This window comes from Dipodomys spectabilis, unplaced genomic scaffold (genome assembly GCF_019054845.1).
Source record: "Dipodomys spectabilis isolate Male_0828 unplaced genomic scaffold, ASM1905484v1 ptg000116l, whole genome shotgun sequence".
NCBI classification, from domain to species: domain Eukaryota; kingdom Metazoa; phylum Chordata; class Mammalia; order Rodentia; family Heteromyidae; genus Dipodomys; species Dipodomys spectabilis.
Window position 1 is genome coordinate 3,411,572 of NW_024870793.1, and position 10,493 is coordinate 3,422,064.

General features: G+C 33.4%; 1 non-coding gene across 1 annotated transcript; it reads right to left on the minus strand.

Moving 5' to 3' along the window:
* Positions 1–8,934: 8,934 nt before the first annotated feature.
* Positions 8,935–9,041, minus strand: LOC122115126. Its single transcript, XR_006148721.1, has one exon. It is a non-coding gene; the product is annotated as a U6 spliceosomal RNA (small nuclear RNA).
* Positions 9,042–10,493: the final 1,452 nt, after the last annotated feature.

Here is a 10,493-nt window from a genome sequence, read left to right on the forward strand (position 1 = left end):
TGCCAAGACAGCCATCTCCCATCTCCACAAATGAGCTGGCCATCATGATTCACATCTGAAATCCTAGCTAATTATTGGGAGGCATAGGTAACAAAGTCTCCATCAATCTAAGATCACAACTCTGCAAAAAGTTCAAGACCTCAAGCAAATAATATGGACTAGAAGTATGGCAACAGTGGTTGAGCTGCTGGGTGCTATACAACCAAAGTCCTGTCTAGCAAGCAGAGAACTCCTGGATAGAACCCTAGTAATACTCCACTCTTCCACCAAAAAGCCTAAATAAGTTTGTCCTATTTGAACATCTAATTTCAAGGCCACTGACAGATCAGAGATGGTGACATTCTCTTTAAAATTAGGTATTCAAAAGAGACAAAGTTATTTAGGCTTGAAAGAATTGAAAAGGAAGGAAAATGCATGTGATTTTTGTTAGCTCCATAATTCTTGAAAATATAAAATGCATATTTCCATGTATGTATGTATATACATGTATGTAAATATATGTACAAGTAGTTCATCTCTTTTCTGTGTAGCAAATGGTACAAATGAATCTGCACAATCACTACTCAAAGGCATGAATAGACAAAGAGAAGGAGCAAAGTACTCATATTCAGGAATCTATGGCTAGCCAATAACCCTGAAAATCTTTTACATCAGTTTGCATGCGTCAGTTACTGCAGTACAGGGACAGTAAGGCGACAATGGGATATCAGGCAGAAGAAATGAGAGAAATGAGAGATGAGAGATACAAATGGTACAATATTCTTTCTGATGGGTAAGTAGAATTGCCAGTGTGTGGGTGTGGGTGGTGTGTATTACATTTTCTTCATTCATTTCTCTTGAGGGGTATCTGGGCTGATTCAGTGAGCATGGTTGTGCTGAAACTTTAACTATATCCTGGTTTGTAAACTTTCAGGTAAATGCCTAGGACTAGAGTTGATGGATAATATGGAAGTGGGTAGTCAAAAGAGAGGTGAAGGGAGGAATGGTAGAATGAAGAAGAGGAGTTGGTGGAAGTGCAGAAAGGAATCCAGTAAATTTCCTACAAAATTAAGAAGAGTGAAGGAAGATATTCATAGAGGAGTGATGGATGAGAATGTTGAAAGGGTTGGCATTGATCAAGGTATGCTGTATGCATTAATTGCTTTATTTAATGATAACTCAAAATATTTATTAAAAATCATGTCCCTAAAATGTTATGCAATTATTAGCAAAGCATGAGAATGTACTCAGATCATCTCTAGTGTCTATAAATCTTTTTTCGTTAGGATGAGTTTTAGAACAACAGTAATGATGCCTATCATCTGAAGAAAATTTAATGATTTCCAGCTATTTAAAATAATCATTTTAGGAGATATGGCTCAAGTGGCATTGGCTACCTCGTGACCAAAGCTCTCAGATATTAAATTCAAGACTTGGTCTTGAACATAAGTAAAAACAATCAATAAAAGTCAAGCACTTTCCTGGGCACTGGTAGCTCATGCCATTAATTAGAACTTTAATCAGAAGGCAGAGATCTGGAGATCTCAGTTCAGTATCAGCTTGGATAGTAAAGTCTGTGTGATTCTTGACTCCAATTCACTGCCAAAGAAATCTGGAAGTGGATTCGTGGCTCGTTGCCTACAGTATTAAGCTCAGGAACAGATCCCAAGCCTTGAGTTAAAGCCTTAGAATAATGTATATGTATATACATATGTATATATATATACATATATATATACATATATACATATGTATATATACACAAATGAAGTAAATCACTCAAGTTCTCAACCTTCCATTTCCCAAATATTAATTCTAATCCTGGTCAAAACCCTAAGAGTAACCTTGATGATATAGTAACCCAATCCTAAAATTAATGGACATTACTCAGTTTAGATACATCCTTACAGATACCCATTGTCTTTGAAATGATTTGCAATTTGCTCCAAATCCTACAGATTCTCTAACTTGGACTCTGAAATCTATCTTGTCCCCTGTTAGGAATCATTAACCTCAAATCCTCATATCATGAAAAATACCATAGTTTCCATTGATCTTAACTTTTATTGAACTCCTGTATATCCAAAAAGAAGCTGCGGGTTTACTTAAAATCTGCTCTACTTCCAAACCCTAACTATATATCTAAACCTTACTAGAAATCTAACTCTAAATTTAACTCTATTGAACCCTGAATAGGAAAATTAGGGAAACTCTGTAGTTTTTTTTTAAATTTTGCGCTTAATTTACTTGAAAGTTTTAGTAGAAACTCAATTTTACCTTAAAGCTTACCATTCCCTAACCCTAAGCCTAAACTGAATTAGGAAATTAAACCTAAACCTAGAACTAATGGCCTTTGGAGTCTAAAAACCACACAAATACATTAGTTTTTCTTCATCCTAACTTCAATTCAACTCATCTTTCTAAAAATAGTTTGTAGTTTCACTCATTACCTTGTCTTTATTGTAACCCTAACCCTAACTGGAATATTGATGTTAACCCTCACTGTAATCATACCCTAATCTTAATATTATTAGCAGTTTTCTATTTCACATTCATCCTAATTCTAACTCTACATGTTATTCGAAGATTTACTTTCAGTTTGACCCTAAATTTTCCATTTCCTTACTGCTTACACTAAGCCTAGCTGGAACTAAAACCTAACTTTCACCCTAACCATAATCCAATTCTAATGTTTAAGAAAAATACTCTAGTTTTTAATCATTCTAATGAATACTTCAGTTTTCACTCTGGAAATGAGTTTCAGTTTGCCCTAATTCCCTCAAATTTTCTGACTCTACCTCTAAAGTTATCTTGTTCCCTAACATGAGCCATTATATTACTTGTCCTCACATTCTCTTACCAGGAAAAATACTGTAGTTTCCATTGATTCTACCTTTTCCTGAACCACTGTATCTGAAAACAGTTTCAGATTTACTTACCATCTAGTCCATTACTTAACGCTAACTCTCAATCTAAACCTGGCTGGAAAACTCTCATTAATCACTACAAGAATGATCACTGAGAAATAAATATAATGATAATGTTCTAGTTACTATTCAGTCTCACATATTTGCTTCTACTTGTTACTGAACACAATTTTATATTAAAAGCTTTCTTATTCATAACAGTATATATGATCAGAAGAAAATACTGACCCTAATCTCAATCCAAATTATATGACAATACTAACACTATCACAAGTACACTAGTTTTCATTCATCCTTCCAAACATAGGTTTCATTTTTTCCAATATCTTAGTCATTTTCTAACCCTAAACTTCATCTTTCTTAACTGGAACATTGAGAATAACCATCAGCCTAATTGTAAGTAGATTCTAATATTAATAGCAATACTCTTGTTTACATTCATTCTAATTCTTATCAGGCTTATATTAAAATTTACCTTCAATTTGACCCTCAGTTTTTTCTCCTTCACTCTAAGCCTAACAATGGCTTGAATCCTAACCATAACCTTGACACTAATCATATCCCAGTTTCAAAATTTATGAAAAATGCTCGTTTTGTGCAATCCTAACTGAAATTCCACTGGTAATTCTTGAAATAAATTGCAGGTTTTCTGTAAACCCTATAGATTTTTTCCCTCTTAACTCTGAATGTATTTTGTTCCATAACAGGTATCATTATGCCCATTGATCTCAAATCCTGATATTATGAAATACATTGTACTTCCATTATTCCAGCTTTTACTGAATTCCTAGAACCTAAAAAAAAAGGTTCAGCTTTACTTAATATTTAACGTTTCTTTTTTCTTTTGTGAGTCGTGGGCTTGTACTCTGGCCAGGGCATGATCCCTGAGTTCTTTAGCTCAAGGTGTGCGTTTAACCAATTGAGCCACAGCACCGCTTTTGTGTTTTATGGTGGTTAATTCGAGATAAAAGTCTCATGGAATTTCCTGCCTGGGCTACCTTTGAACTGCGATCCTCAGAAAACAGCTTCCGGAGTAGCTAGGATAATAGGCGCAAGCCACTAGTTTAACCCATTTCTTTACTCTATCCTCAACCCTGGTTAACCAGAAACTTAATCCAAATCACATTCTGATTTAACACCAAATGGATAATGTAAGGAAAATTGTCTACATTCTATTCATTCCCACATTTTTTGGATTCTACTTCTTATTGGAAAACTAAAATTTACCTTAAAGCTTATCCTTCCCTAACCCTAACTGGAACAAAAAAGTATCTCACACTTTAAACCAAATTATTTCTGAATGTTTAAAGTAACACAGACTGGTTTTCATTCATTCTTGCCATTCATTCTTCTTAAAATATGTGGCAGTTTTACACAATGTCTTACATGGTTTTTTTCATCCTAACCCTAACTGGCACACCTTTCCTAATCCTAAGCATACATATAACCGAACCATCATGTTAATAACAAGCCACTTTTTTCATAATTATCCTAACTCTTGCTCAGTGTGTAGGTCTAAATTTTACTTGCATTTTGAACATAAATTTTAAGTGTTTTTCTATTTGCTGTCAGGTTTTATTTTTCATTATTTTTTAAAATTTTTATTTCGTTGAAAATATGCTTTAAATAGGGATTAGTTACATGTGTAAGGTAAGGAGTAAGTTTCTTGTTGAGCATTGTTACCCACTTCTTTCTTGTTCTCCCACTATCCCATCCCTCCCCACTTCCCTTACCCTTCCCTCCCCATGGTGTAAACTTCATTTTCAACATAGTGTCTTGTGAGTATCATTGTTGCAATGGGTCATCCTGTGATGAACCTAAATTTTCTATTTCTCTAATCCTAATTCTAATTCTGTCTGGGATCCTAACCCTAACCATAATAATAACTATAGCTCAATTCAAAAGTTAACAAAAAATATTCAGGTTTTTATTCATCCTATTAATTCACTGTACATCTTGAATTAACTTGCAGTTTAGCTTAACTCTTCCAAATTAGTTTATATGCGCATATATAAAGATGTAATTTTATGTGAAAAACAGAAGATCTTTGGAGGAAGGAGTAATGAGAAGGAAATAGAGGGAGTATAATCAAATACGTTAACTATATTATGGAATTGTCACTTCTGACAATTAATATCCATTATCAAAATAACTAAAAATTAATAAAGAACACACTGCTTTCTAGTGTTCTTTAAGAGAGCCATGATCTGTCTTCTGAAAAAAAAAAACAACTCGTGTTAGATAAACTTTGTCCATGCATAATGTATATTGTTGGCCAATTATTTAAGTTAATGAATACATATTTATCGAATAAGATTCCATGACAAAAAAGTATAAAACAGTTACTTAGAAATTATTTGAGAAAAAGTTATTGTCATGAGTTTTAGGAAACGGAATTGCTATTTCCCTACAAAGCAATGAATTAGGTTTACTAATCTAGTATTTGTAGTAAGTTTAGAGAACATAATTGGCATGAAAAACAACTATCTGTACATCTTGTTTCTTGAATGAGTGATATTTTAAACATTGCCATTTATTCAAATAAATACTTAGGTTTACATTTCAAAATAAGTGCAATTTTATCTCCTTTCAGAACTAGTACTTAACCTGCAATTAAATATACTAGCATATTCATATATTTAAACGCTAAATTTTCTATGTTTTATATGTAACTCTACATATTCAGAATGACATGATTTTTTTATTGATAAATGTCTAACCTCAGATTTTTGCTTCATCAATATAAATTGTCTCATGAGGTTGTAGTGAAGGCTCCAGTAACCAGAGTGGTCAAAAACATTTCCTGAATTCTAAATTTTAAATCAAATCATTTTTAAGCTTTGATAATATCATTTATGGTCTCTTCAGAGCAATTAAGCTAAAACAAATAATACTTTTTAAACATTTCACTCACATTGTAAAGAATATTAACATTGGTAAAAAGAGTCTAGTTATTTCAGACTCATCATATTTTGTGATCTAGGTTTGAAAAATGTAGAGAGTAGAAGGTCCTTACACTCAATAAATAGTTTGGGTTAAATTAAATCATATATCTGGATTTCTAATTTGGCGGTTAATCACATGGAAACAGGAAAATAATAAAAAAAATTACTTTGGGATCAACAGAAAAAGATATTTGTGCATGTACCACAGTTGCTTTATTAGTTTGTAGTTGAACACTGGACGTCGAATTATATCTTGGCTGTTGTTGTGAATAATGTGAATAGCAATGAACTACAGATATATTTATGAGTTACCGAGAGAGAAATAATCACATGATTGGTGGGTCAGATGGTATTTCAACTTTGTATTTCTTTAGAAAATTGCATACTACTTTCTACAATGAGAACACTAACCTGTATTTTATTTTATTTGATTGTTCTTTCCAAAGCCTGCATGACTAATTTCACTTGGTTTCTTTCAATCTCATGTAGTACAGATTTCAAACTGAAGAATAAATGGAAGGAAGCAAACAAAAAATATAGTTCCCCTCATCTGATAATGCCTCTACAAGAATGAGGAAAGTGTTCAACCTTCTAAGGACCTATGATAGAATATCAAAAAGACAATTTATTCTTCTAGGTCTTCCTTATCTTTGCGATGTAACTTAAATGATGTAAAACACAATACACTGCTCAGATACTTTTATGTTTTATCAGTTTTGCACATTTTCATATGGATTTCACCTCAGTCTACAACATTCCTTCATCGTTCTGTCCCTGATATTTTTACATTATCACGACATAACATAACCAGTTTGATATACAGCATGAGAAGGTATCCACCTGGCTTCCTTGGAAGCAGAGCATGGTCAATAGATATTACTTCTGGTTGCTCACACTACATGTAATGGTTTCTGTATTAATTATCACATTCTATTTGGTATTTAAAAAAGAATGCTGGCTAAACTCAAAGTTCATTCATAGGTTTATGTTAAGGGTTTCAGAAGTTTTATTCTGTTAATTCTTAAGATAACATCTGCTATAATGCTAATGTTATTACCATTGTAGTGTTGAGAAAAATTGTAGTTTTTTATTTTTTAATTTTTTTAATTTTAATTTTATTTTATTTGTGAACATACTGTACAGAGGGGTTACAATTACATGGGCAGGATAATGCATACATTTCTTACCAAGCATTGCAGCCTCCTCCTTTGTAGTTAAAGACAGTAAGCGTATGGCCCAAAGACACACACAGTGAGGAAGGAAATGAGTCAAAGTTTCCAAAAGTCTTTCAGCAATACCAAAATGTGGGTAAAATCTCTCCATTCTCTTACATTCTCAATTCAATATTCATATTGTCCAAGAAATAATAGCATAGCAAATATTGCCCATGGTGATTGTTTACTGTCACATTTTGTCTTCAACACAGACGGTTTTCGTGACATTGGGTTATCATGCACAGAGATGAGCTTACAAATTGAGGGCCGAAGACAGCCAAATTTCGTCTGTTCCACAGTTCCAGTTTCTTTTTCAAAAAGTACTAAAACTTTTAAATATAATTCCTTACTATCTTTTAACAGTCCCTAAATGAATTAAATTGACATATACTTACTCCAAAAGGCTTTCAAATTAGGAGATGATAAAACAGGCCCCATGAAGTAAATTTTCTTTTATTTTTAAAATTATTCTAAAAGATTTGTGCTGGCTGGTCACACTTATCTACTCTGAATATTTGCTCAGGAGACTCAGATCTGTGGATAACACTTGGGAGCCAATCAGGGCCAAAAAAAAAAAAACTTCATGAAATTATTTTTCAAAATGTTTAATGAACTAGCAAAGAGCCAGGAATTGAGATGTAGCTTATAGAATAGCTCACCAATCTAGATAGGAAAGGTCTAGCAAGACTTTAAAGCCCTGCTTTTAAACTCTGAGCACGCCAATATACATGCATGGCATGTTTGCATGCACGTGCGTGTTTGCTTTCGGGCTGCTGCACTCACACACACACACACACATTTATTCAAATTACCTTCATATCAGTGTTCTGCATTAATTTCTTTGTTAACAATATTATATGGGTAAAATAGAGGAAATAAACTTTTCCATCTCAAAAATGTTTATATGTTTTTTATTGTAATAATACTGTAGAGGGGTCACATTTACATGAACAAGGAAACTAGTACATTTCCTAACAAGCATTGTTACCTCCTCCTTTATATTTCCCCTACCATCCCTTCCCTCCCACCTCCACAAGTACACTCCCCTCCCCTTTCCTGCCTCTGCCTAAATTGTAAAGTTCATTTTTCAACATAGTGTCTTGTGCATCTCATTGTTACAATGGGTCAACTTGTATCCCTATTAAAGTATATTTTCCCTTCCCCTCCCCAAATTAGAGAAGCATACATACAAGATGTAAGTGCACCAACTTCAAATACAGAGAAAACAGGGGTTATAGCGTGGGGAGAAACATACAAAAAAACAAAAAAATCACATTGCACATTATAAGTACATTAGAAACAATAGCAAGAAACAAAAAAACACTTGTATCCCTACTTGGGGTTCAATTTCTTTAACATCATCTTATCTGAGTATATGCACATATCTTTTGAACTTTTCTGCTTATCCCAGACATATATTCATTATTGAAAATAAGGGAAATCATGGGACCTAGGTTTCTTTGGACTTGGTTTACATCATTCAATAAATTTTTTTCCAAGTCTTTCCATTTCCTAACAAATTGGGCGATGTCATTTTTTCTGATGGAGGCATAGAATTCCATTGTGTATATATACCACATTTTCTTGATCCATTCATCTAATGGGGGCATCTGGGTTGGTCCCATATCTTAGCTATCGTAAATAATGTTGCAATAACCATAGTTGTGCTGGTAGTTTTAGTATGATCTTGTTTATGATCATTTGGGTAAATCCCCAAAAGTGGGATTACTGTGTCATAGGGGAATTTTATGTGGAATCTTTTGAGGAACCTGCATACTGCTTTCCAAAGTAGATGAACAAGTTTACACTCCCACCAAGAATGCAGTACGGTTCCCTTGTGGCCACATACCTTTCAGCATCTGTTGTTGTAAAAATGTGGAACGCTTCACAAATTTCCATGTCATCCTTGCGCAGGGGGCATGCTAATCTTCTCTGTATCGTTCCAATGTTAGAGTATGTGATGCTAAATTGAACACAGAACATTTTTTATATATAAAGTATAATTTTTAGTCATTTTATTAAACTAGACAATTCAATAAAAAGTAAGTTCAAAAGAATTGTTGTGAAATTTTAGAATCATGTATGTCTTACATAAGCACACCTTTAAGAATAAAATCAAGATAGACATGCCAAAAACAAAATAATTCCAGATATTTGTAGTTCAAGAGATGTGTAGGAGGAGGAATTCAATTATTCTATACAAGGCACCTGTCAAAATGAACATTGCAGCAAGTGTTAAGGTTTTTTAAATGTTTTAATGTTTTAAATATGGTTAATTTGGGGATTTTACTTATATATGCCAAAAATAGGACTGTTAGGCAGGTATAAAACTTTTCTATAAAGTATTTAAGATTTATGGTAGCAGACATTAAATACTAAGTATGTACATTTCAGAGTTTATGGAAACTTTATTAATGAGAATTTGCAAAGTCTTTGTGTAAAGAAGCAGATTGAAGAGTTAAGACTTTAACTACACAGTTTCTGTTAAATCTTTAGGGATTCCTTACTAATTTGTTAGCAAGGAGTAAATGATGATATAAGCCATAATGTACACATGTATATTACTATTCACAAACATACATATACACGTATATGTGCACACATGGACAAAGACACATAATTACAGCCAACACAAGTTTCACCAGTTGTTGAATATGCCTTAAATGGAATACTTGGAACAATATAAGTTGAAGATGTATTTGTCTCTAAGAGTTCTTTTACCAGTCCTCTTATCTCTTAAAACTGGTATTTTTAGAGAGCTTTGACTTACAAAATGCAGTGCAAGTGATAGCAAGTCACTTGGAAATCTCAGTAAGTATAAGTCATATGGTGTCTCCCTGCTCCTCATGGAATGCAAATTCTTGTAGACACGCTCAACAACCAAAGTAGCAGGACAATACCCTGGTAAAGAGTAAAGTTATAAGGCTTTAAATGGCATCTTTACTTGAGCTCTTTTTCCAACAGCCAGCATGAATTCCTAGGCAAATGAATTAGAAAACTGGACTCAGAAAACTGGACTCTACATAAACAGTTAACTAACCCATGTGATAATTCTATATGAGAAATGCTGACTTTGGTCTTGCTGATTTCCTGGCCAAGAAAATAAGAAAAAACGAAAGTATTTTTAATGTTTTAAAGTTTGAAAATAAATTGTAACCTGTCAATAAATGTGTAGAACACAATTATACCAACTGACAAAAAAATTATGGCATTTCATTTATGTGCTCTTGGACTTGGTCACTGATTTTAGATGTGTCTACACAAGTAGAATCAGCAAAAATCAAGCCAGCATATGTTCATTTAAGATATAAGGAAAGGATACTGGTTAACCCATTGTAACAATGAGATGTACAAGACACTCTATCAGAGGATGGGTGAAGGGGGGAGGTGGGGAGGTGTGAAGGAAAGGGATGGTAGGGGAAAAACAA